Raw genomic sequence first — 24224 nt, 5'->3', positions numbered from 1 at the left:
AAGGAAGAAGACGGAGGTAAAAAAAAATAAGGAAGATAGCTCAGGATAACCTAAGCCACTCTAACTATAAGCTTTATCAAAAAGGAAAGTTTTAAGCCTAGCCTTAAAAGTAAACAGGGTGTCTGCCTCACGGACTAAAACTGGAAGCTGGTTCCACAGGAGAGGAGCCTGATAACTAAAGGATCTGCCTCCCATTCTACTTCTAGAGACTCTAGGAACCACCAGTAAACCTGCAGTCTGAGAACGAAGTGCTCTGTTAGGAACATATGGAACAATCAGATCTCTGATGTATGATGGAGCTAGATCATTAAGGGCTTTATATGTGAGGAGGAGAATTTTAAATTCTATTCTGGATTTAACAGGGAGCCAATGAAGGGAAGCTAAAATAGGAGAAATATGATCTCTCTTTTTAATTTTCATCAGAACTCTTGCTGCAGCATTTTGAATCAGCTGAAGGCTTTTAACTGCATTTTGTGGACATCCTGATAGTAAAGAATTACAATAGTCCAGCCTTGTAGTCCAGTTTTATATTTTAGATTGCCTAAAATGGCCGCCCTTTGCTGCAATGACTGAATTATTAACCTTTGGCTGTCTCTCATTGAACCTTTGGTAAGTTATCAAGAGAGCAAAGCAGTGATCACAGTAAAAAACATTGATGAAAATAAAAAATATAGCTTTTATAGAAGCTGTAAATGTAAAATAAAGTTGTAATTTAAAATGAGTTCTTTCACATTTTTTGTTTACAACATAACTGTGTTCCTTCAAAGTTTTGTTGCCTTTAGTGAGAATCTACAATGTAAATAGTCATGAAAATAAAGAGACCCATTAAGTGAGAAAGTGTATCTAAAACTATTGACCGATAGTGTATGTATTTCTCAATATATAAACTTTATTGAATACATCAAAACAACATCCAGCCGTTTGTATTGTAACATCTCAGATATTTCAAACATTTCTTCAATATAAAAACCCTTAACAACACAGATTTAGTTTTCTTAATAAGGCACAAATTTAACGCACAAATTGCATCCATTAGCAGGTGTGTTAACGGTGCTGAATGCAGGAGTTGTAGCTATATATCTGAGGTTGACGAAAACTGTGCAAATTGTCCCTTGCACTTCACATCACAAATTTTACAGCGACCATAATATGTTTGAGCCTTCAAACCTTAGTCATTTTCCTCTCTAGTGTGGATTCTCATGTGTGTGTTTAAACTTGACTTATGGCTAAATCTTTGTCCACATAGATCACAACAGAAAGGCTTCTGACCAGTGTGGATTCTCATGTGTGTGTTTAAACTTGATTTATGGTTAAATCTTTGTCCACATAGATCACAACAGAAAGGTTTCTGACCAGTGTGGATTCTCATGTGTGTGTTTAAACTTGATTTATGGTTAAATCTTTGTCCACATAGATCACAACAGAAAGGTTTCTGACCAGTGTGGATTCTCATGTGTTTGTTTAAACTTCCTTTTTCAGTAAATCTGTGTCCACATAGATCACAACAGAAAGGTTTCTGACCAGTGTGGATTCTCATGTGTGTGTTTAAATGTCCTTTTTCAGTAAATCTGTGTCCACATAGATCACAACAGAAAAGTTTCTGTCCAGTGTGGATTCTCATGTGTGTGTTTAAATTTCCTTTTTCAGTAAATCTTTGTCCACATAGATCACAACAGAAAGGTTTCTGACCAGTGTGGATTCTCATGTGTGTGTTTAAACTTGATTTATGGCTAAATCTTTGTCCACATAGATCACAACAGAAAGGTTTCTGACCAGTGTGGATTCTCATGTGTTTGTTTAAACTTCCTTTTTCAGTAAATCTTTGTCCACATAGATCACAACAGAAAGGTTTCTGACCAGTGTGGATTCTCATGTGTGTGTTTAAACTTCCTTTTTCAGTAAATCTTTGTCCACATAGATCACAACAGAAAGGTTTCTGACCAGTGTGGATTCTCATGTGTGTGTTTAAACTTCCTTTTCGGCTAAATCTTTGTCCACATTGATCACAACAGAAAGGTTTCTGACCAGTGTGGATTCTCATGTGTCTGTTTAAACTTCCTTTTTCAGTAAATCTTTTTCCACATAGATCACAACAGAAAAGTTTCTGACCAGTGTGGATTCTCATGTGTGTGTTTAAACTTCCCTTTTCAGTAAATCTGTGTCCACATAGATCACAACAGAAAGGTTTCTGACCAGTGTGGATTCTCATGTGTGTGTTTAAACTTCCTTTTTGGCTAAATCTTTTTCCACATAGATCACAACAGAAAGGTTTCTGACCAGTGTGGATTCTCATGTGTGTGTTTAAATATCCTTTTAGGCTAAATCTTTGTCCACATAGATCACAACAGAAAGGTTTCTGACCAGTGTGGATGCTCATGTGTCTGTTTAAAGGTCCTTTTCCAATAAAGGTTTTACCACAGTCTTCACAGCTAAACTTCACTCCTGTCTGGACTTTCTTTGGCGATTCCACATTTTTCTTCTCTGTGAAACAGTTCTTCCCATCCAGCGAGCTTAAAGATCCTATTTCTGAATTTATCATGTCTTTCTGAAGAAAGCCACGGTGAACAAATTGTTCAGCAAACTCAGGGAAGCTAAAAGGTTTGTTAATGTTTCCAACATCGGCCTTTTCATCCTTCTCAGTGTCTTCAGTTTCTGAGGAAATGGAACCATCTCCATGATCTTGTATCCTGATGGATTCTTCTCCTCCATCGATGTCTTCTGGAAGTGCTCTGCCTTTAATTTGGTCTTGATAAAGCTGTGAGAGCAGAGGGGACTGTTCATCATCCTCACTCTTTATGGGAGTAGCAGTGACTGGAAACCTGATGGCATCAATCTCCTCCTTCCCATTGAGCTGCTCTCCCCCCAGACTGGTGTAGACCTCCTCCTGTTCCTTCTTTATGTGGTGGGGCTTTGGGTCATGTAGGCCAGCACAAGGTCTGTGCTTTACAGGAGCTGCTTCTTTAACCATCAGCATCTGCTTAACATCTGCAGGAAACACTGAAACACAACATGCATATTAGAAAGTTTTTTGACTTCAGGCTGGACTGAGTGACTTTTTAATAAAGATATATTTAGGTACTTTGGTTACATTAAATTCTTTGATTTAATTACCATTTATTCTTATCCTTTTATTTTGCATTGTTGCTTCTTATGTCTATTGATTTATGTCATGATCTGTTCACTTATTCTCAACAACCATATACTGAAACCATTTTTGTCTTTTTTGTCTCCATCTCGCTTGTCTACGATTGTTTACAGTGTGCTGCATAATTAACCTTTTTAACTAGTTTCTATGTGGAATAATCAGGTTTTAAAGCAGGTATAATAAGCAATGAACATGTCAACTTTTTCTCAGTTTAATATAAATTTTAAAAACAATGACATAGAATTCACGCCAGATGTTGGTCATGGCAGATGGCCGCTCACACTGAGCCTGGTTCTGGTGGAGGTTTCTTCCTGTTAAAAGGGAGTTTTTCCTCTCCACTGTCGCTAAATGCATGCTCAGTATGAGGGATTGCTGCAAAGTCAACACCAGTGACTGTCCACTGTGTCTACATGCTCATCCAGGAGGAGTGAATGCTACAAGTCACTGACTGGATGCAATCTGCTGGGTTTCCTTAGATAGAATTTTTTTTTACCAATTTAAATAACTGAATTGACTGCACTGTTTGAAAGTCAGGATTAATTGAAATATATGTACCTGACTTGAAATCTGTATGATTTGATTGAATTGACTTTGTAAAGTGCCTTAAGATGACATGTGTTGTGAATTGGCGCTATATAAATAAAATCGAATTCTGACAAAGGAATCAAAAGAATAATCAAACAAGTTGTCCAATATGAATATGAATATGAATAACACGTTGATCCTGGTTCATAACAAAGTCATTGAAATCTATGCATCTGGAAAGGGTTACAGACGTTTCAAAAGGTTTGGGAATCCAGATAACCACCGTGAGAGCCATCCTCCATAAAAAGAGACAATGTGGAACAACAGGGAACCTTTCCAGGAGTAACCTGCCTACCAAAAATAGTCAAGTTTTTTTACTTTTCACTTTCCTGCAACAAGGCACTCAAAGCGCTGTACATGAGGAAAAGCATTACAATGATACAGAAAATTAAACACAGAAAAACAAATCAAATGACTAATAATCCTTGGGACTTTACTGGTAAGAGCTGGATCTAATCCAATCTTTCTAATAGAGGTAATTAGCTCTTTAAGTCCTCTGTGGTAAGAAATTTATCCGGTGCTAGAAGAAAAATGATAAGTACTCCAAAAAAACTAATCTAATAGGTCACAACAAAACCCAGGACAACATCTAAACCACTGAAGGCATGACATTCCTCATTTTTACTTTTTTTCCTTTATATTTACTTTCCAGCAACAAGTCACTGGAAGCTATTGAAGAAAAATGCTAATTTTGAACTAAAAATAATCCTAAAAAATATAAAAATTAAATTTTAAAAAAAGGGCGTGTCTCATCTATCCAGACTAGTAGAACAATTTCAGACAGATTTTGTGTCAGTGGGTCACATGACCTGGAAACTATTGAAGAAAAATGCTAATTTTGAACTAAAAATAATCCTAAAAAATGTAAAAAGACTTAAAATGGAATAAAACTGAGTGTGACTCATTGATGTAATGTAGTAGCATGATTTACTATTGTTTTTGTTTCAATTGGTCCCAAGACAAGGAATTTATTTATTTTTATTTTCCACGATTGTTTGGTTCGGAAACTTATTGACGGTCCCTAAGTGAACCACCGCGGGTCAGAAGAGGGAGCAACAGAGAGCAGCTAGCCGAAATCTGAGTGCCTGAATCGGATCAACCGTCAGCTAGATGCCGCTAACTCCGCGGAGCTTGAATATCCAATGTCCAACTTTAAACTAACTTCACCGCGGTATATCATGCAGCCCTATTAATTAGTTTCTAAACAAACTTGTATCGGTGTCGAAGGACAACAAACCACTCAAAATGGCGGACGTGGGTCGTTCCCACCGAGTGACGAAGCGTTTACCGTTTTAAGTCTATGGTGAACATTTGGTCTTTAAGAAGCTAATCCATTAGTCACCTAAAATGTTCCTAAACTGTAACTGACATGAAAACATACAAACCTAATCTGTGCAGCAGAACTTTAGGGTTGAAATCAGCCTCCAGGATGTTGAGACGCTGCTGATCTTCTTTGTCCTCTTTAGCTGTTTGGGAAATCTCTCCCACTGCTGCACTCTGCCACCGTTTGAGCTGCTGTCTCCACATCTTTGTTGTTAGCTTCTCTTCAAAAGATCCTTTAACAGTTACTGAGTAGTTATAACTCGGCTTCGATCCAAACTCTAGAGATGGAACATTTGAAGCAAAGCTTCGAGGAGTTTACAGAGTAAAAAGGTTCAATGCTTGTAAATGCAGTAAACCACGTGACCGATGACAAACGATGCCTCTTCTTCTTCTTCTTCTTATAATGGCGGTTGGCAAACAACTGAAGGAGGCATTACCGCCACCAACTGGTAAGGAGTGTGAACCACATGACATCTATACATACTTATACACCACTCCCAGTGCATGGACAGCCACATTAAACAGGCTTGCAATATTCTGCATAAGCAACATAATCATTTATAAAGATTTAAAGTGGCTAAAACTGTCTTTGCCAGCAAATCTGAACATTTGTTGATATCAGTATTAAAAAGATGAAGTAAATGTTGACAAATAAGTGAAACATGAACTTAAAAAATACAATCACACACATTCCTCTCCTGTCAACTGCTGATGTGGACAAAAGGAGCACAGCTCTGAATGATGGACGGACGCTTCGACCCTTGATTTGTGAAAGGACAACGTCTGGGCCCCTCTTTTTCCAAAGTAAGGTTAAGTCACAATCAGATTTACCAAGAAACTGGTTCATGCATTGAAGACTTATGCAGTAAAGCTGGACAAAAAAGCAGATGTGATCTGCTAAAATGAATGTTTTACATTTGACTGGAGCTTGTAAGCTTTGAGAATGACCTTGCAACTGATCACAGTATGTATTATAATCCTATGTTTGATCAAAATGATCAATTGTGATTACAAAATGTTTTTTAAAAGAAGTGTGTCTCATCTATTCTGTCGAGTACTGAGGTCTCATTCTCGCGGCCCACAGCACGATATCTTGTGGCCCGCAGGACGATATCTTGTGGCCCGCAGGACGATATCTTGTGGCCCGCAGGACGATATCTTGTGGCCCGCAGGACGATATCTTGTGGCCCCCACCGTGATATGAAAGTATAATATTAGTGCAGCCCGCAGGGGGAGTGGACCTCTGAAGGAAGTCCTGACATTCGGTGCTAGACTAAGCTACACCGACTTCATGCACATTCCGCTTGTAACAACAGTGTGGCGGATGACGAACAGTCCGGTAGCTGTCACCTTTTTTGCAGTCGCCATTCGGGTACTTTCTACCATCGACAAATGCCACAATCAAACGCGGAGAAAGGCGACTGCAACCGGGCTGTTCGTCATCTGCCGCTGTTGTGACAAGTAGAAGCGGAAATGACGTCACGCATCGACTTAGACTTCTAAGAAACATGGAACAAGAACGACGCCAAGTGGAATAAACTACATTTTGTCACACCCTCATCATGTCTTTGTCAAAGCCAAAACCTGCAGTGAAGAGAAAGATGGGTGACGAGCACAGACAATTTCAGCAAAGGTGGAAGACGCAGTATTTCTTTGTTGAGCACACGGGCATCCCGACATGCCTTATTTACACTGAAAAAGTTGCAGTGCACAAGGAATACAACCTGAAATGTCATTATTCAACTAAACATGCTGAGGAATGTGCAAAACACCAGGGGGATGAGACAGCCAACCGGGTTGCCAGCCTTAAAACATGTCTAGTGAGGCAACAAGATTTCTTCAAGAAGGCAACCAAAGAGAATGCTGCAGCAGTCACAGCTAGCTATGTGGTTAGTGAGATGATTGCTAAGGTGGGAAAACCATTCAAAAAGGGAGAGTTTGTAAAAAAAAAAAATGGATATTACAGGCTGCAAGTATAGTTTGTGTGAGAAAGCCAGATGTTTTGATGGATATTCAGTTGCTCTTGATGAGAGCGCAGACATAACGGACACTGCTCAGCTCTCAATTTATGTCAATTTTATGTGGACTGGTGGCACTTGTTCAGAGAAAACTTGAGGAGGAGGGTGTAGAAGAGGCCATTGCTCTGCACTGCATTATCCATCAGCAGGTCCTTTGCATCAAATGCCTGAAGTGTGACAACGTGATGTCTGTTGTTGTGAAATTCATCAACAACATCAGATCCAGGGGCTTAAAGCACAGGAGGTTCCGTGCTTTTTTAGAGGAAATGGAGTCAGAATATGAAGATGTGCTCTACTTCACTGAGGTACGTTGGCTCAGCAGGAGAAATGTCTTGAAAAGATTTTTTGAACTCAGAGAAGACAACTGGCTATGACAACATAAGACCATTCTCCACAAAACTTGTGTTATGTAAAGCCCAGCTCTCTCAGACAAACCTTTGCCATTTCCCAGCATGCAAGGCACTTGTGGATGCAGGCACACCATTCAGTGGTGAGAAGTATGTTGATACTATTTTGAAGCTGCAGAAGGAATTTGATCACAGATTTGCAGACTTCAAGATGCACAGTCACTTTTCAAATTTCTGCAGACCCCTTCACCTCTGCAAGATACTCCTCCTGTGCTTCAAATGGAGCTTATTGACCTACAATGCAACTCTGACCTCAAGGCCACATTTAGGGAGGTGAATGGAAAAGCAGACAAGCATGGGCAATTTTTGAGAGAATCTTCCCCCAGCTTCCCTGAGCTTTCCCAAATGTTCAAGCGGACCATGTGCCTTTTTGGGAGCACATATTTGTGCAAAAGGTTCTTCTCCACCCTGAACTTTAACAAGTCCAAGTACTGATGATCATCTTCAAGCCATACTGAGGGTCTCTAGTGCCTCCTCTCTGAAGCCAAATGTGGCTCAGATATGTGAGAGGAAGCGTTGTCACGTCTCTGGCAGCAAGGAGTAAGCTGGAGAAGCCATGTTCTGAGGAACTGTACATGATCTTCATTCAATGTTCCATTCATGTGTTCAGGACAGTTCATGTATTGGAGAAATCATTAACTGTTGATGACATTTGAGGATATTTTTTAACAACGTTTTTTGTGGAATCCCTTACGCGGCCCAGCCTCACCCAGACTCTGCCTCCAGCAGCCCCCAGGTAAATTGAGTTTGAGACCCCTGGTCTAGTAGAATAAGTTCACATTAGTTTTGTATCATTGGGTCATGTGACCTAAAAGCTATTGAAAAAATTATGATTTGTGATGAAAATGTATAAAAAATAGAAAATGCATTAAAATCAGTATTAAAAAAAAGAAGAGTGTGCCTCATCTATCCAGTCTAGTAATTCAATTCAATTCAGTTTTATTTATATAGCACCAATTCACAACACATGTTGTCTCAAGTCACTTCACAAAGTCAGGTTCATACATTCCAATTAATCCTAACCATTGAACAGTGCAGTCAGAGTTAGTTATTTAGTTATTTAGTTATAGTAGAACAATTTCAGACAGATTTTGTGTCAGTGGGTCACATGACCTGGAAGCTAGTGAAGAAAAACTGAATTTTAAGGTAAAAAATTCATAAACAATAGGAAATGCATCTAAATGAGAAAATAATGGGTGTGCCTCCTTCTCCCAGTCTAGTAGGATGATTTAAGAGTGATTTTGTGTGAATTGGTCACATAATCTCAAAGCTATTGAAGAAAAATGGCGAATTGTAATATTAAAAATTAATAAAAAATAGAAAATGCACTTAAATTCAAAACAAATTAGTGTACCACATCTTTCTCGTCTAATATGATGATTTGACATGAATTTTATTACACTGGGTTAGAAGACATGAAAGTTATTAATTTTTGTTTCTCCCGAGTGTTTGGTTCGGACATTTATTGACGGTCCCTAAAGGTATGAAGGACCAAAAATGACAAAATGAAAAATAAATAAATACACATATAAATGTATAAATAAATAAATATTAGAAGAAATAAATACACATATAAATATATAAATGCATAAATGAATAAATATAAAAATAAATAAATACACATATAAATGTATTTATTCATCTATTTATTCATTTATTTTCTCCCTTTTGTGTATTTATACATTTATGTATTTATTCATTCATTTATTTATAATTTTTTTCATTTATACGTTTATTTATTCATACATTTATTTATTTATACTTTTATTTATTTCTTCCTACATTTATTTCTGTATTTCTACATTTCCACATTTATTTATTTCTGCTTTTCTGTCTCCGTATGTTAATGAGGTGGGTGGTTCTAACATTTGTCTTCAGCACCATTGGTTAGAATTGATCCCGATCCTGCTGCTACTGCCTAGACTCCGATACCAAAGTTCTTTTGGTAGGCACGATGGAGGGTTCTCTTACAGCCATTGGCAATTATTTAAGGTAATTGGCAAATGATACTGACCAAAATGACTACCTCCATTTTCGTTTTGCACGGGTCATGGAGGATTTCAATCAGCTCCAAGCTGAGATGGATGTGGAGGTTGACTCCACTATATTGGACAGTCTGGAGGAAGTTGGTCGCCATCTTGCTATACCCCTAGAATCAGAGGAAAGGACTGGACGACCATCCATTATTTTACCTCCAGAGGTCATTGAGACGCACCTCCATTTCGGCCACACCGCTGCAGACATGTCTCTCTCCTAGACATGACGATTGACTGAGCTTAACTGTAACTAATTATACGTGCTCTCTTTCAGACTCTAATCTTGAAAACTGGATCAGAGTTTATCTGTTCTTTCTTTCTAGATGAAACGACTAAAGGAGCTACATCAATTAACATTTACTTTCCTTCCCATAGAAAGTACTCCTGGATCAGTGCTTCTTTGTTCTCTTTGTGTCTCTGCTCTGTTCTCTCGAACCCCCAGTCGGTCGTGGCAGATGGCCGCTCACACTGAGCCTGGTTCTGCTGGAGGTTTCTTCCTGTTAAAAGGGAGTTTTTCCTCTCCACTGTCGCTACATGCATGCTCAGTATGAGGGATTGCTGCAAAGTCAATGCTATTGACTGTCCACTGTCTCTACATGCTCATGCAGGAGGAGTGAATGCTGCAAGTCACTGACTGGATGCAATCTGCTGGGTTTCCTTAGATAGAAAAACTTTTTATCCAATTTGAATAAATAACTGAATCTGACTGAACTGTTCAATTGTTACGATTAATTGGAACGTATGAACCTGACTGTTGTGAAGAACCTTGAGACAACATGTGTTGTGAATTGGCGCTATATGAATAAACTGAATTAAATTGAAATTAGTCTCTCGTTTCAGGCGTTTACACCTATGTCGGATATCATAAAGCTAAAGTAAAGTAAAGTAAAGACGGTTAGCATATGGGCACCTTACGCTAGCAGAGGCTAACATGTATCTGCCTGACAAAATGTTATGATTGTCATTTTTACTTATGTTCTACTTTATTAATGTTAGTGGTTTGGCTTAAACTATATTGATTATAAATAATGCGTTTATATAGCGGAAACTAAACAGTTTTCCGTGGTCAAACACTGTTGTCATGGTAACCGCCCTCTAACCCATGAGAAGTAGCCAGTTGACGGTTACAGTTGTGAAATCCATTGTGGACCGGAACTATAATCGTTTTGTTTTGTCTTGGACTGTGTAACATTTTATTGCTGCACAGATCGTTAAGGCCAGTGGAGTATTTTTTTTTCTCAAGCAAAGATTTTTCTTTTCAAGTAAAGTCAATTTTTTTGTTGATGGGGTAAAACAAAGGACAGAGCTAATTACAAAGGTCATTGTTTTGTTTCTGCTGTGATCATATTTGTTTTGTGTGTGTTTTTGTTGACCAGACTCCATGATCTGTTAGCACCATTGAATGACGAAGATCTTGATGAGAAAGTGACACAAATTCTGCAACACCAGGGCATCCACATACAGAGTAAGTGACCATTACCCATTCAATGGGAATTGAGAATTCCTTGTTAGTGGCGAAGGTTCAACTTGTTTCTTTCAGTATGTCATTTTTTGCCATTTTTGCCTGTTGTAGGACAACGGGTACAGGATTCCATGCGGCGTGTGGATCCTCGTGGAGTTTTGATGCGGACCCTTCAGCTGAACCCACTAAGACGGAGGAGGTACTCTGTGCCAGAACCAAACAGTTTGTGGCACATAGATGGCAATCACAAACTGATAAGGTATCTGAAGAGCATTAATGATTTCAACTACTTTTACAAAATCATAGCAACCTTTGTATGAGGGAATAATCCTCACCTTAAAAATTGCAAGGTTTTTACTCAGTTTTCATTTGAGATTTGTAGGTGGATATATTAAAACACAATTTTAAATCAGAATACAGGCCATAAATCGAATTAATCAATTTTTTCAGTTGTGAGGGCTTTAATTAACACTGCAACAAATATTAAATATGTGAACTGGGATTGTGTTGACCTGAAACAAGATTCATCAAGATTTTATGTGTGAAATTAAAATGGGATTACTGAGGCAACATGTTCTGTCACTGCCCTTAAAGATAATAGAGATACAGTACCTAAAGCTTTATTTTATCAGAGCTTTGTGTCACACAACAAAAAGCTTGGACACACAGACAAAGCAGGTTGTGCCATTGCTCTTAAACCATTTCTATAAATCTACATTGTTGTTTGCAATAAACTATTCATTCATTCATATTTCAGATGGCGTATTGTTGTGCATGGTGGTACTGATGGCTTTAGTCGCCTCATCGTATACCCGAGTGCCTCCACCAACAACCGCGCAGCAACAGTCCTGAGCAGCTTTCTCAAAGCTGTTAACGTCTATGGTGTACCATCCCGTGTGAGATCGGACAAAGGAGGGGAAATGTTGCTCGCTTCATGGTGGCTAACAGAGGACTTAACAGGAATTCACATATTGTTGGCAGAAGTGTCCATAATCAAAGGTAATAGTCTTTTTGTCTAACATTTATCTACAGGGGTTGGACAATGAAACTGAAACACCTGTTATTTTACTGTGGGAGGTTTCATGGCTAAATTGGACCAGCCTGGTAGCCAGTCTTCATTGATTGCACATTGCACCAGTAAGAGCAGAGTGTGAAGGTTCAATTAGCAGGGTAAGAGCACAGTTTTGCTCAAATTATTGAAATGTACACAGCATTATGGGTGACATACCAGAGTTCAAAAGAGGACAAATTGTTGGTGCACGTCTTGCTGGCGCATCTGTGACCAAGACAGCAAGTCTTTGTGATGTATCAAGAGCCACTGTATCCAGGGTAATGTCAGCATACCACCAAGAAGGACGAACCACATCCAACAGGATTAACTGTGGACGCAAGAGGAAGCTGTCTGAAAGGGATGTTCGGGTGCTAACCCGGATTGCATCCAAAAAACATAAAACAACGGCTGCCCAAATCACTGCAGAATTAAATGTGCACCTCAACTCCTGTTTCCACCAGAACTGTCCGTCGGGAGCTCCACAGGGTCAATATACACGGCCGGGCTGCTATAGCCAAACCTTTGGAGGGAAATCAGTCACCACTTTAACTGTGGACTTACCAGCAGCGTGATGCACAGCAGGAGCCTTTAGAGGTTTGTATTTTTTCTGTTTGGTTTTAGACTGGAGCAGTTTTTACAGTTGATCAATGGAGTTATTTTAAAGAGTAACCTCCATTTAAGTCCCAGAAAAATTAAATAAGATGGCTTTCAAGTCTTACATGAATTTTGTCTGAGCAGACCCTCTAACCTCATTACCATTAATTATAGGTTGACGTGGAGTATGGTGTTGATTGGACTGGACCATCTGGTTATCGCCAGCAGGATGTTGTGGTCCCTGAGGTTCAGCTGCAGCGCCCACTGACCGAACAGGAAGTGGAAAGCCTCCCAAAACCTGATGGCCCTCTGTCTGACATCTTGGATTCTTACATGGAGACAGTAAATCTTTTATCTGAGATGCTCCAGTGAATCACAGTTTCAAGTGCAGAAAGAATTAATAAATCATACACAATATATGAAACTGTCTGTTTACTTGTTAACCTAGCAAAGTATTTGAGAATGAAAAAGGCAGAACTCTTCTTTTAACATTTATAACTCACATGGTTTTGCAATAGAGCTTTGTACAAAATCTGTCCTATTGTTTTAAGAGTTGTTTTGACACATTATGCTCATATCAATAGAAACAGACATTTTGTGAATCATAAAACAATTTAGATTATTTGATACAGATTGACAACTGTATCAAAACACAATTTGATACAGAACCCTTTATAAGTAAAAAGAAAAAGAAAACTTTACACACCATAAATGGTCTCCCTTTTAACATTGAACTCTTGTCTTTTTAGACATTTTGACCACACAGTCAACGCAGGAAAATAAAAATGTTTGACTAAATGAACACCAACTGAACAGTGGGACTGAGCCTAAAAGAGAAACATGCTTTACATAAACTGCAAGTGAGCCTCATCCTTAGTGGTTGTTTTTTTTTTTTTTAAACTGAGGCTCAGATCATTTCAAAACCAGTATCAACGGTTGAATTGGCAGCTGTTTGGAAGATGCTGTATTCAGTGTAATGTCTTGGGAGTTTAAGCAGGGGGAAGACTTGGGGAAGCTGTTCTCCACCACTTCAACATCCAAAGATCTGGGGACTACGTTCCAGCCCACCCAGAACTGCACAAGTTTCTCCAGCTGCTTAGAAGAGCCTACAATAGGAGAGAAAAAAAAAACTCTGTTTTATTTTATTTTTTTAAATTTCACCACAATAATATGTGCTTTGGGCTGTTAGTGAATCTGAGAACTTTCAAAGTTTTACTTTTTTTTTTAAATAGAGGAAAAACACACTTGTGTTTCATACAGTAAATTGCTCAGTCCCCATCACAGAGCTCCAATTAACCTGAGAGATACTATTACACATTTGGGCAGGTACACACTACATGAAAATTAGGACTTTTATTGTCCCGATCTCCCCCTTATGATCAAAGCCAGCAGATGTTTGCAAGCGACATATTGTCCGATCTTCCTGTGGTGTGAGGTGATTTTGTTTGTTTGGTTTGAGAAATCCTGTAGTGTGTACTTAGCTTTAATTACCATTCTCAATAAATGTTCTCCTGAGGCACTACAAGTATCCTCCAAGGAGACCTCGATGTCTTCCTCATCATCGTGTGTGGGCCAGTTTATCTGGTCCGAGATGATCTGAGAAAATATTTGATCAGTTAACACCTGCTTTTCTAAACAACCCAGACAAAAATAAGTAAACAGACACAACAGCACTAACAGCAGTGGTTGGAATAATAATAAATAATGTAACACATTGATGTGTACATCTTTATAAAGTAAGACTATTAATTCCTTGAGGTGAAATTCATACTATAAGAAACAGTAAACATAAAAGTTGTAGTCAGATTTGGGTATGGTCATGTTTTAAAGAGTTTAAAGAAACATACCAGTAGTTCTACTTGTGTAAAATGACTAAATTTCTTCTGATCTTTTCCAAATTGTCCATAAAATTAAAAACTCATTTCCCTGATGGATGATTTCAGGCAGCTGGGCTGTTCTATTTATGTTTATCAAAATAAACACAGAATGACGCTGCATGGGTTTATTAGGACAGCTCCACAGGGGACTGTATGACAGCAGTATATGTGCTGTGAACTGTATATCAGATGTTCTTGGAAATAGAAGAGGAGCTGTGTCTGTTCTCTCTTTCAGCAAAGGCCAGATCTGTGTGTCCTTTAAACCCGTCGTAACTGCTGGACTTGTCTGGAGGTTCTTCCAAGAACCTGAAATATATTTGCAGCAAAAAAAGGGAAAAACATGACAGTTTTTTTATCAAACTTTTTATTTTTTTTAAAAGTTTATTTTGATTAGTCAATGGGAAGTATATGAGCTGTCAAGTAGAGAATACTCACAGCATGGAAGATCAGTTTGTCAAACAGCCATCGCCTGTTCTCAGAGGTGACCCGAGGAAAATCCCACGACATTGATGGTGTCTTTTTCTTCAGATGATAATTCTGCTGCACCATCCACCTAATAATTAAAATGTGAATTTTTCATTATTCTAGAAGATGACAGTTATTTCCACAATCTAACACATTTTTAGTTTATTGAAGTAAATAAGTGTTTAATAAAGTAAGTATAATTTGTTTATTGATACATTGGTACTCCAGCTACTGAAACGCACAAGTACTTGATGTGATGTGGAATATCTTAATGTTGATCTGCTAGATAAATATAATTTCACACATAAAATAATTATTTAACTATTCTAGTCTGAGGAATGAATGAAATGTTTTTGAAAAAAATACCAACTTAAGTGTCTCACGGATATCATGGTCTGCACAGTCCTTCAGATCAGTTGTGGCTTCTTCTGGGGAACCACCAAAGAGCACATGCATGATTGCTGTGCTAAGTCCACCTAGGCATGGCCCATCATGTAGGAACCAATGACCAATCATTCGGCCAGCAACAAGAAAAAAGTCACTTTCCAGAAGGAAATAGGAAGTAGACGGAATCAAATGATCTTTTTCACCCTCAAATAGAAGTGTTCCTCCTGGTGCTTAAAATGAAAGAAAAGTCATATTACACAGAAGGTTATGCAAAGGACAGATATTTTCATGCTAAACAAACTTGTTAAGAGTAAATATCATTCAGCCCCTTGATTCTATATAGATGTCTATTAAGGAGGCAACAGACTTTAAAAACAACTTTATTTACATTTACATCTCAGGAATGAAGCTGGATTATTTGTGTGGTAGAGCTCAACATTTTGCCATAATCCCAATAATACTACAAGTGAAAAGTATTCACTGACAAAGACACTAATAATTAAAAGTAATGTATCTGCTCATATGATCATAGGATTATGAATAAATGTTGAACTATTGCCTCTTTTTTGCATGGATCATATTTACTCTTAAGCGTGCACGTCAAAGGAGAAGTCCAATTAACATGAGCCATCTTATAAAAAGAAAGGATTGTCCTTTCCTCTGCACTGTCTCCAAGATCCAAGACGATACTTAACGTTTTTTCAGTTTCATGCTGACCCAACAGCCCTTCTTTGAATCTCTCTGCTGCCTCTGAAGGATCTGGCTCAATTTTCCAACCTATAAGCAGTTTAGAATATAGAAAATCACTAATTACTTCCATGAACTGTAGGGAGCAACAAACTACTGAAATAAAGCATGAAATGTGTAATTTCAATGGACCAGACCAGCAGAGCCGCTCTCTTCAATGGAAACTAGATCAACAATCTCTGGAGCAGCAGCAGGTCCCTGAGGTATCTCTAGTGTTGATGGGCCTTGCTGTCTGACGTCCTGTGGGTGGGAATCTTCTTCGGTTACCGCCATTCGTACCTCATCACTGCTCTGCAACAGTCTTTGTAAATAAAGGGGATTTTGTTAGTGCATTTCACACAATACAAATTAAAACCTGATGACTACATAATATATCAAAAGTGTAAACAAAAGGCAATATTGAAATAAAACATTTCAATTCACAACAGTTCCTTTCTAACGCTCCTTTATTGTGCAATACCTTGTGCATTCATCGCTGTGATTTTTTATGGTGGAAAAAGGGACCTCCTCCCCACAGAGCACACATTTCTCCAATGGCCCAAGTAGTTCAGTGTTGCTCTCTGTTTGAGATAACTGTAGAAGACATCATTTTCATATTATACACAAATATATAGGTGTAGTCTGCATTTTTTAGAAGAGAAAAACAGTTTAAAGATGAAGAACTTCATCTCGTGATTGAACATACAGTGACGAATTTACAGGATTGGGATTAAGGTTCCTCTGGAGTGGCCTGATGAAAATGGTAGCATCCCCGATCTGACTTTGGGGATTGTTTAAATATTGAACAGTGTAGCCATGGTTTGGACATGGATCACCATCAGCTGCTGCCGACTCCGAGTACTGCAGCTATCTGAAGGAGCTCAAATCCACCACCGTCTCTGAGTTTTGGGAATGAGGATAATATGAAGGCTTTAAACTCTTCTGGACTTGTATGACTTCCTGAGAAGTGAAGACAGAAAAATATTAACAACAATTAACAAAAACAATATATTTTAATGTACAGTAAGAGATCCTGGAAAAACAGTTAAAGCAGGCTATATTTTGAAAAAGCATAATTTAAAAATTTGAGTCCCTGTCTCCAGAACGCATAAATAAGAACCAAAGATAGGGCTGGGGATTATGCTGCTTTTTTATATCTTGAATGTGAAAAATACTTGAAACAATACAGTAAAAAGTGCTCCAGCGAAAGATCTTCTTTGTGTGTTGTTTGTTTTTAAGATCACTATTGTTTTTGAATCATGAAATTACATACAGCATAACACATCCACTAAAACCACGTCTTGTTATCATGATGCCTTACAAACCTTGAAAGGTGAGACGCTTTTCCCCAACCCTGCTGCTTCACAGACCGATTAGAGACTAACTCCATATGTTTGTCCTCCAGACAGCTAAACCTGTGCGTGTTTGAGTGCAGCTGTGGAGACACAATGATAGATCTCCTCCTTGCTGGTCCTCTCCCACGAGCATCGGGGCCAAACAGTCTTACAACCTCAGCTAGAATCAAGAGACAAAATCAGAAACAAATCAGTTTGAGGAAGTGTTCATCTGTGGAATTTGCTACATGTTCATTGCACAAACATACTGGACCATCCACTGGGTGTGTTGGTATCTGTGGTGGGGGTGAAATTACAGAGTTCACCACACTTGGTGCTGCAAAAAAAAAAAAAAAGTAGCAAATGCCACATGATTGGTAAATTCAAATGAAGTTGATCCAGTAGGCTGCAACTTTATTACACAGCGTTGCCTCACAGCCACCATCTTGCATTTGTCAGTTTGCTCCCTCAGAACATTGTCTGTGGCCATGCCTATAACTTATCATTTTTCAAACAAGTTGGTTTGTCAGAAATGCTGTTCTAATACTATATTCCTATAATTACTGATGCACATTATAGTGAACTCTCATATATTAGTAACAGTTTATTAGCAAGACAATATTATGTTAGTGATTAAAAAAAATGTTCACTCAAGAGGATGAACATAAGAGTAGTGATAGCCTGATAATTTAGCAATATGGAATGCTCCTTTTTAATAACAATAGCAATTAGGCTACTATTATTATCTAGCACATCAAATCTGTACCCTTTGGTAGTCACCAAGGACGTGTTTGCTGTGTTTACCATTTGATGCTTAATATCTCTTGATTTTCTTAATACCTCTGGTATCATTAGGCTACTGCACATCTTGACTCCTGTTGTAGACATTACACATTGGGAAGACGGGATGTTTTCACAGTGAAAGTATGATGATGTTCACATACGTTATGTGTGAGTCAGTGTTGCAGATCGGAGCCAAATCTATCTCAACACTCTGTTTTCCCCATGGTCCTTTTGCTTTCTGGGAGCCTACTTGCTTGAAACAAAATGTGGATCTATGAAACTATGCAACTACTGTTGAAGATTCTATTTCTGCATGATCTATTTCTTGCTTAATTTTTAAACATTGTTTTAAACACTGTTTTGCTGTAAAGTGTGAACGTTGGTGATGCGGCCGCAGTGCTGAAGACAGCAAGAGGAGGGAGATTTGTCTAATACATCATTTTATTCTTGCCCTGTTTTTATGGTCGATATAACATTTGTGGACATGTTCTAGATGTCTGATTCTGTGGCCATTTCTAATCATCTCTTTGCTGCCTTAATTAAATATCTCTGCCCTTGTTGCTGATCTGCAGCACCGCTCACTGCTACATCTTACACAACATAACTGTTGATTTCACATAAGATGCAACACATAGTCAAAATAAACTGATACAAGAGGATGACCTTTAGGAGGGTTAAGAACAGGTACAGATAAAAGCAGGACTCACGCTCCATTCTGGGCTCCTCTCGGCCCATCTTAGGGATGAACCGAGAGGAGCCCGGTACCGAAGGTGAATGTCACTCTGTATCTGTTCAGTTGTATACTCTGTACACTGAACATTTTGGCATTAAATCTTGATTTTATAATTAACCATCTCTCATTATTTCACAAGGTAAATACCTTGCTGGTTTTGCTGGTTGGGTAAATAAATGTATAAATGAAAATGTGGAAATGTAGAAATACAGAAATATATGTAGGAATAAATAAATAAATGTATAAATTAATAAATGTATGAATAAATAAATGTATAAATAAATAAATGAATAAATAAATACATAAATGTATAAATACACAAAAAGGAGAAAATAAATGAATAAATAGATAAATAAATACAATTACATGTGTATTTATTTATTTTTCATTTTGTCATTTTTGGTCCCTAAACAAACTACCGTGTGTAGGAGTCAAGTCTTTGCTTTTCAGCAACAAGGCATCAAGGCGCTGTACATAAGGAAAAACATTACAATGATACAGAAAATCAAACAACAGATATATATATAACATTTGTGGACATGTTCTGGATGTCTGATTCTGTGGCCATTTCTCATTATTTCACAAGGTAAATACCTTGCTGGTTTTACTGGTTGGGTCTCGGAACTGGAGAGAAATGGACCCGGTGGTGAACAGGGAGGAAAGAGAGTAAAACTCCCATTTTACAACAGACACTTGACAGTGAACTTACCGTTTTCTAGCTGCTCAGCCACATTCAAGAGCTCTGCCAGTGGAGTCCCGCTCAAAGCCATTCTTCTGCTGTTGCTTTAGTTTCGCCGTAAACTTTGGCAGCAACCAACAAAAAATGAGCTTCACTGCCACCCCGTGGACGACAGGGTGAACAGGAGAATGAATCCATGCAGAAATCGTTTGCTTCTGTCTGATTCTCTCAGTTAACCAATGGTGCTGAAGACAAATGTTAGAACCATCCACCTCATTAACATATGGACACAGAAAAGCAGAAATAAATAAATGTGGAAATGTAGAAATACAGAAATATATGTAGGAATAAATAAATGTATAAATGAAAAAATGTATAAATAAATACATAAATGTATAAATACACAAAAAGGAGAAAAATAAATGAATAGATAAAAAAATACAATTACATGTGTATTTATTTATTTTTATATTTATTCATTTATGCATTTATATGTGTATTTATTTATTTTTATTTATTTATTTATACATTTATATGTGTATGTATTTATTTATTTATACATTTATATGTGTATTTATTTATTTTTCATTTTGTCATTTTTGGTCCCTCATATAAACGAACCACCGCGTGTAGGAGTCAAGTCTTTGCTTTTCAGCAACAAGGCATCAAGTCGCTGTACATAAGGAAAAACATTACAATGATACAGAAAATCAAACAACAGAGGTAATTAAAAAATAAATTAAAATAAAAATAAAATGAAGAGAATAGAATGATGGATAAGAAAATGAAAGGAAAATTGGACTGAAAACTTTACTAATAACGTTTAGATGGCACAGTCAAAGGCCGCTCTAAACAAATAAGTTTTTAATCTTGATTTGAAGCAACTTAGGGTTTTGGCGCTTTCACAGTTTTCTGGGAGTTTATTCCAGATTAGTGGAGCATAAGAACTAAAAGCTGCTTCTCCATGTTTGGTTCTGGTTCTGGTTCTGCAGAGTAGATTTGAGCCAGAAGACCTGGGAGGTCTGGGTGGTTGATCCACTGACAACAAGTCTGTAATGTATTTTGGTGCTAAGCCATTCAGTGATTTATAGACTAACAGAAGTATTTTAAACTCTATTCTCTGAGCTACAGGGAGCCAGTTTAGGGACTTTAGAACCGGGGTGATGTGCTCCACTTTCTTAGTTCTAGTGAGGATGCGGGCAGCAGCGTTTTGGATCAACTGCAGCTGTCTGATCCACTTTTTAGGCAGACCTGTGAAGACACCATTGCAGTAATCAATTCTACTAAAGATGAACGCATGAATTAGTTTTTCAAGGTCCTGCTGAGACATTAGTCCTTTAATCCTGGAGATGTTCTTTAGGTGATAGAAGGCCGACCTTGTTACTGTCTTTATGTTCCTCTGAAGGTTCAGGTCTGAGTCCATCACTACACCCAGGTTTCCAGCCTGACTGGTGGTTTCTAGCTGTATTAACTGAAGCTATGTGCTAACTTTTAAACGCTCTTCCTTTGGTCCAAAGATTATTACTTCAGTTTTGTTTTGATTCAGCTGAAGAAAATTTAGGCCCATCCATGCATCGATTTCTTCTAAGCATTTACCCAGCGCTTGAATGGGTTCATGGTCACCTGGTGACATCGTAACGTATAGCTGTGTGTCGTCTGCATAGTTATGATAACTTACGTTGTTGTTTATTAAAATCTGAGTTAGGGGGAGCATGTAGATATTGAATAGAAGGGGCCCTAAGATGAACCCTTGGGGAACACCACATGTGATTTTTGTGCTCTCTGATGTAAAGTTACCTACTGACACAAAAAAGTCTGTCCTTCAAGTAGGATTTAAACCAGTTGAGTGCTGTACCAGAAAGGCCGACCCAGTTTTCCAGGCGCTCTAATAAAATTATCAACTGTGTCGAATGCTGCACTAAGGTCCAATAATACCAGCACTGTGGTTCTTCCACAGTCTGCATTTATACGGATGTCATTGAACACCTTGACAAGAGCAGTCTCTGTACTGTGGTGAGCAGGAAGCCTGACTGGAAGACATCGAAGCGGTTGGTCGTTGTTAGGAAGTTGTTTAACTGCTGACATACAGCTTTTTCAATAATCTTATTGATGAAGGGGAGGTTTGATATAGGCCTGTAGTTCTTTAGTAGCAGCTTGTCCAAGTTGCACTTTTTCAATAGAGGTTTGATAATTGCTGTTTTCAGGGCCTGGGGGAAAACACCTGACAAAAGGGACGTGTTTATTATTTGTGTTAAATCAGATGTTATTACAGGCAAAGCTTTCTTAAGGAAAGCTGTGGATAAAAGATCGAGACAGCAGGAAGAAGAGCTTAGTTGCTGTACAATTTCTTCTAAGTTTTTGTAGTTTATTTGGGGAAATGTTGTCAAAATTTAGTTTCAATTCAATTTTCGATTCAGTTTTATTTATATAGCGCCAATTTACAACACATGTCGTCTCAAGGTTCTTCACAACAGTCAGGTTCATACATTCCAATTAATCGTAACCATTGAACAGTTCAGTCAGATTCAGTTATTTATTCAAATTGGATAAAAAGTTTTTCTATCTAAGGAAACCCAGCAGATTGCATCCAGTCAGTGACTTGCAGCATTCACTCCTCCTGGATGAGCATGTAGAGACAGTGGACAGTCACTGGTGTTGACTTTGCAGCAATCCCTCATACTGAGCATGCATGTAGCGACAGTGGAGAGGAAAAACTCCCTTTTAACAGGAAGAAACCTCCAGCAGAACCAGAACCAGGCTCAGTGTGAGCGGCCATCTGCCACGACCAACATCTGGTGTGAATTCTATGTCATTGTTTTTAAAATTTATATTAAACTGAGAAAAAGTTGACATGTTCATTGCTTATTATACCTGCTTTAAAACCTGATTATTCCACATAGAAACTAGTTAAAAAGATGAATTATGCGGCACACTGTAGACAAGCGAGATGGAGACAAAAAAGACTAAAATGTTTCAGTATATGGTTGTGAGAATAAGTGAACAGATCATGACATAAATCAACAGACATAAGAAGCAACAATGCAAAATAAAAGGATAAGAATAAATGGTAATTAAATCAAAGAATTTAATGTAACCAAAGTACCTAAATATATCTTTATTAAAAAGTCACTCAGTCCAGGCTGAAGTCAAAAAACGTTCTAATATGCATGATGTGTTTCATTGTTTCCTGCAGATGTTAAGCAGATGCTGATGGTTAAAGAAGCAGCTCCTGTAAAGCACAGACCTTGTGCTGGCCTACATGACCCAAAGCCCCACTACATAAAGAAGGAACAGGAGGAGGTCTACACCAGTCTGGGGGGAGAGCAGCTCAATGGGAAGGAGGAGATTGATGCCATCAGGTTTCCAGTCACTGCTACTCCCATAAAGAGTGAGGATGATGAACAGTCCCCTCTGCTCTCACAGCTTTATCAAGACCAAATTAAAGGCAGAGCGCGTCCAGAAGACATCGATGGAGGAGAAGAATTCATCAGGATACAAGATCATGGAGATGGTTCCTTTTCCTCAGAAACTGAAGACACTGAGAAGGATGAAAAGGCCGATGATGGAAACATTAACAAACCTTTTAGCTTCCCTGAGTTTGCTGAACAATTTGTTCACCGTGGCTTTCTTCAGAAAGACATGATAAATTCAGAAATAGGATCTTTAAGCTCGCTGGATAGGAAGAACTGTTTCACAGAGAAGAAAAATGTGGCATCGCCAAAGAAAGTCCAGACAGGAGTGAAGTTTAGCTGTGAAGACTGTGGTAAAACCTTTATTGGGAAAGGACCTTTAAACACACACATGAGAATCCACACTGGTGAGAAACCTTTCTGTTGTGATCTATGTGGACAAAGATTTAGCCTAAAAGGAAGTTTAAACACACACATGAGAATCCACACTGGTCAGAAACCTTTCTTTTGTGATCTATGTGAACAAAGATTTAGCCAAAAAGGAAGTTTAAACACACACGTGAGAATCCACACTGGACAGAAACCTTTCTGTTGTGATTTATGTGGACAAAGATTTACTGATAAAGGACATTTAAACAATCACATGAGAATCCACACTGGACAGAAACCTTTCTCTTGTGATCTATGTGGACAAAGATTTAACAAAAAAAGAAATTTAAATACACACATGAGCATCCACACTGGTCAGAAACCTTTCTGTTGTGATCTATGTGGACAAAGATTTACTGAAAAAGGAGGTTTAAACACACACATGAGCACTCCTAACACAGCACTTTGTTCTCAGACTGCAGGTTTACTGGTGGTTCCTAGAGTCTCTAGAAGTAGAATGGGAGGCAGATCTTTTAGTTATCAGGCTCCTCTCCTGTGGAACCAGCTCCCAGTTTTAATCCGTGAGGCAGACACCCTGTCTACTTTTAAGGCTAGGCTTAAAACTTTCCTTTTTGATAAAGCTTATAGTTAGAGTGGCTTAGTTTATCCTGAGTTATCTTCCTTATTTTTACCTCCGTCTTCCTCCCTCCCTGTTGGATGGAGTAAGGGGGAGTCAGGTTTAGCCTAAACCGGCTCAGTTATGGTTGAGGTGCAAACACACCCTCCATTTCTGCTACCTGTATGACCCCTTCTCTTTTCCAATGGTTGTGATCAGTCTGA

At 38.3% G+C, this 24224-nt stretch overlaps 4 long non-coding RNA genes across 4 annotated transcripts; 1 reads left to right on the top strand and 3 right to left on the bottom strand.

The window, feature by feature from the left end:
- The first annotated feature begins 12553 nt into the window (after positions 1 to 12553).
- On the top strand, positions 12554 to 13040 carry LOC124865254. Its single transcript, XR_007037525.1, has 2 exons — positions 12554 to 12621; positions 12796 to 13040. It is a non-coding gene; the product is annotated as an uncharacterized LOC124865254 (long non-coding RNA).
- On the bottom strand, positions 13039 to 14499 carry LOC124865253. Its single transcript, XR_007037524.1, has 2 exons — positions 14113 to 14499; positions 13039 to 13727 (listed from the first exon to the last, which is right to left on the bottom strand). It is a non-coding gene; the product is annotated as an uncharacterized LOC124865253 (long non-coding RNA).
- A 103-nt stretch (positions 14500 to 14602) lies between these two features.
- LOC124865252 lies at positions 14603 to 15502 on the bottom strand. The gene is made up of 3 exons (XR_007037523.1): positions 15334 to 15502; positions 14934 to 15051; positions 14603 to 14804 (listed from the first exon to the last, which is right to left on the bottom strand). It is a non-coding gene; the product is annotated as an uncharacterized LOC124865252 (long non-coding RNA).
- Positions 15503 to 16248: 746 nt separating this feature from the next.
- On the bottom strand, positions 16249 to 19908 carry LOC124865255. The gene is made up of 6 exons (XR_007037526.1): positions 19636 to 19908; positions 17680 to 17747; positions 17402 to 17591; positions 16783 to 17036; positions 16558 to 16670; positions 16249 to 16398 (listed from the first exon to the last, which is right to left on the bottom strand). It is a non-coding gene; the product is annotated as an uncharacterized LOC124865255 (long non-coding RNA).
- Positions 19909 to 24224: the final 4316 nt, after the last annotated feature.

This window comes from Girardinichthys multiradiatus, unplaced genomic scaffold, assembly GCF_021462225.1.
Source record: "Girardinichthys multiradiatus isolate DD_20200921_A unplaced genomic scaffold, DD_fGirMul_XY1 scaffold_60, whole genome shotgun sequence".
NCBI classification, from domain to species: domain Eukaryota; kingdom Metazoa; phylum Chordata; class Actinopteri; order Cyprinodontiformes; family Goodeidae; genus Girardinichthys; species Girardinichthys multiradiatus.
This window is presented reverse-complemented; position numbering and strand designations above follow the sequence as displayed.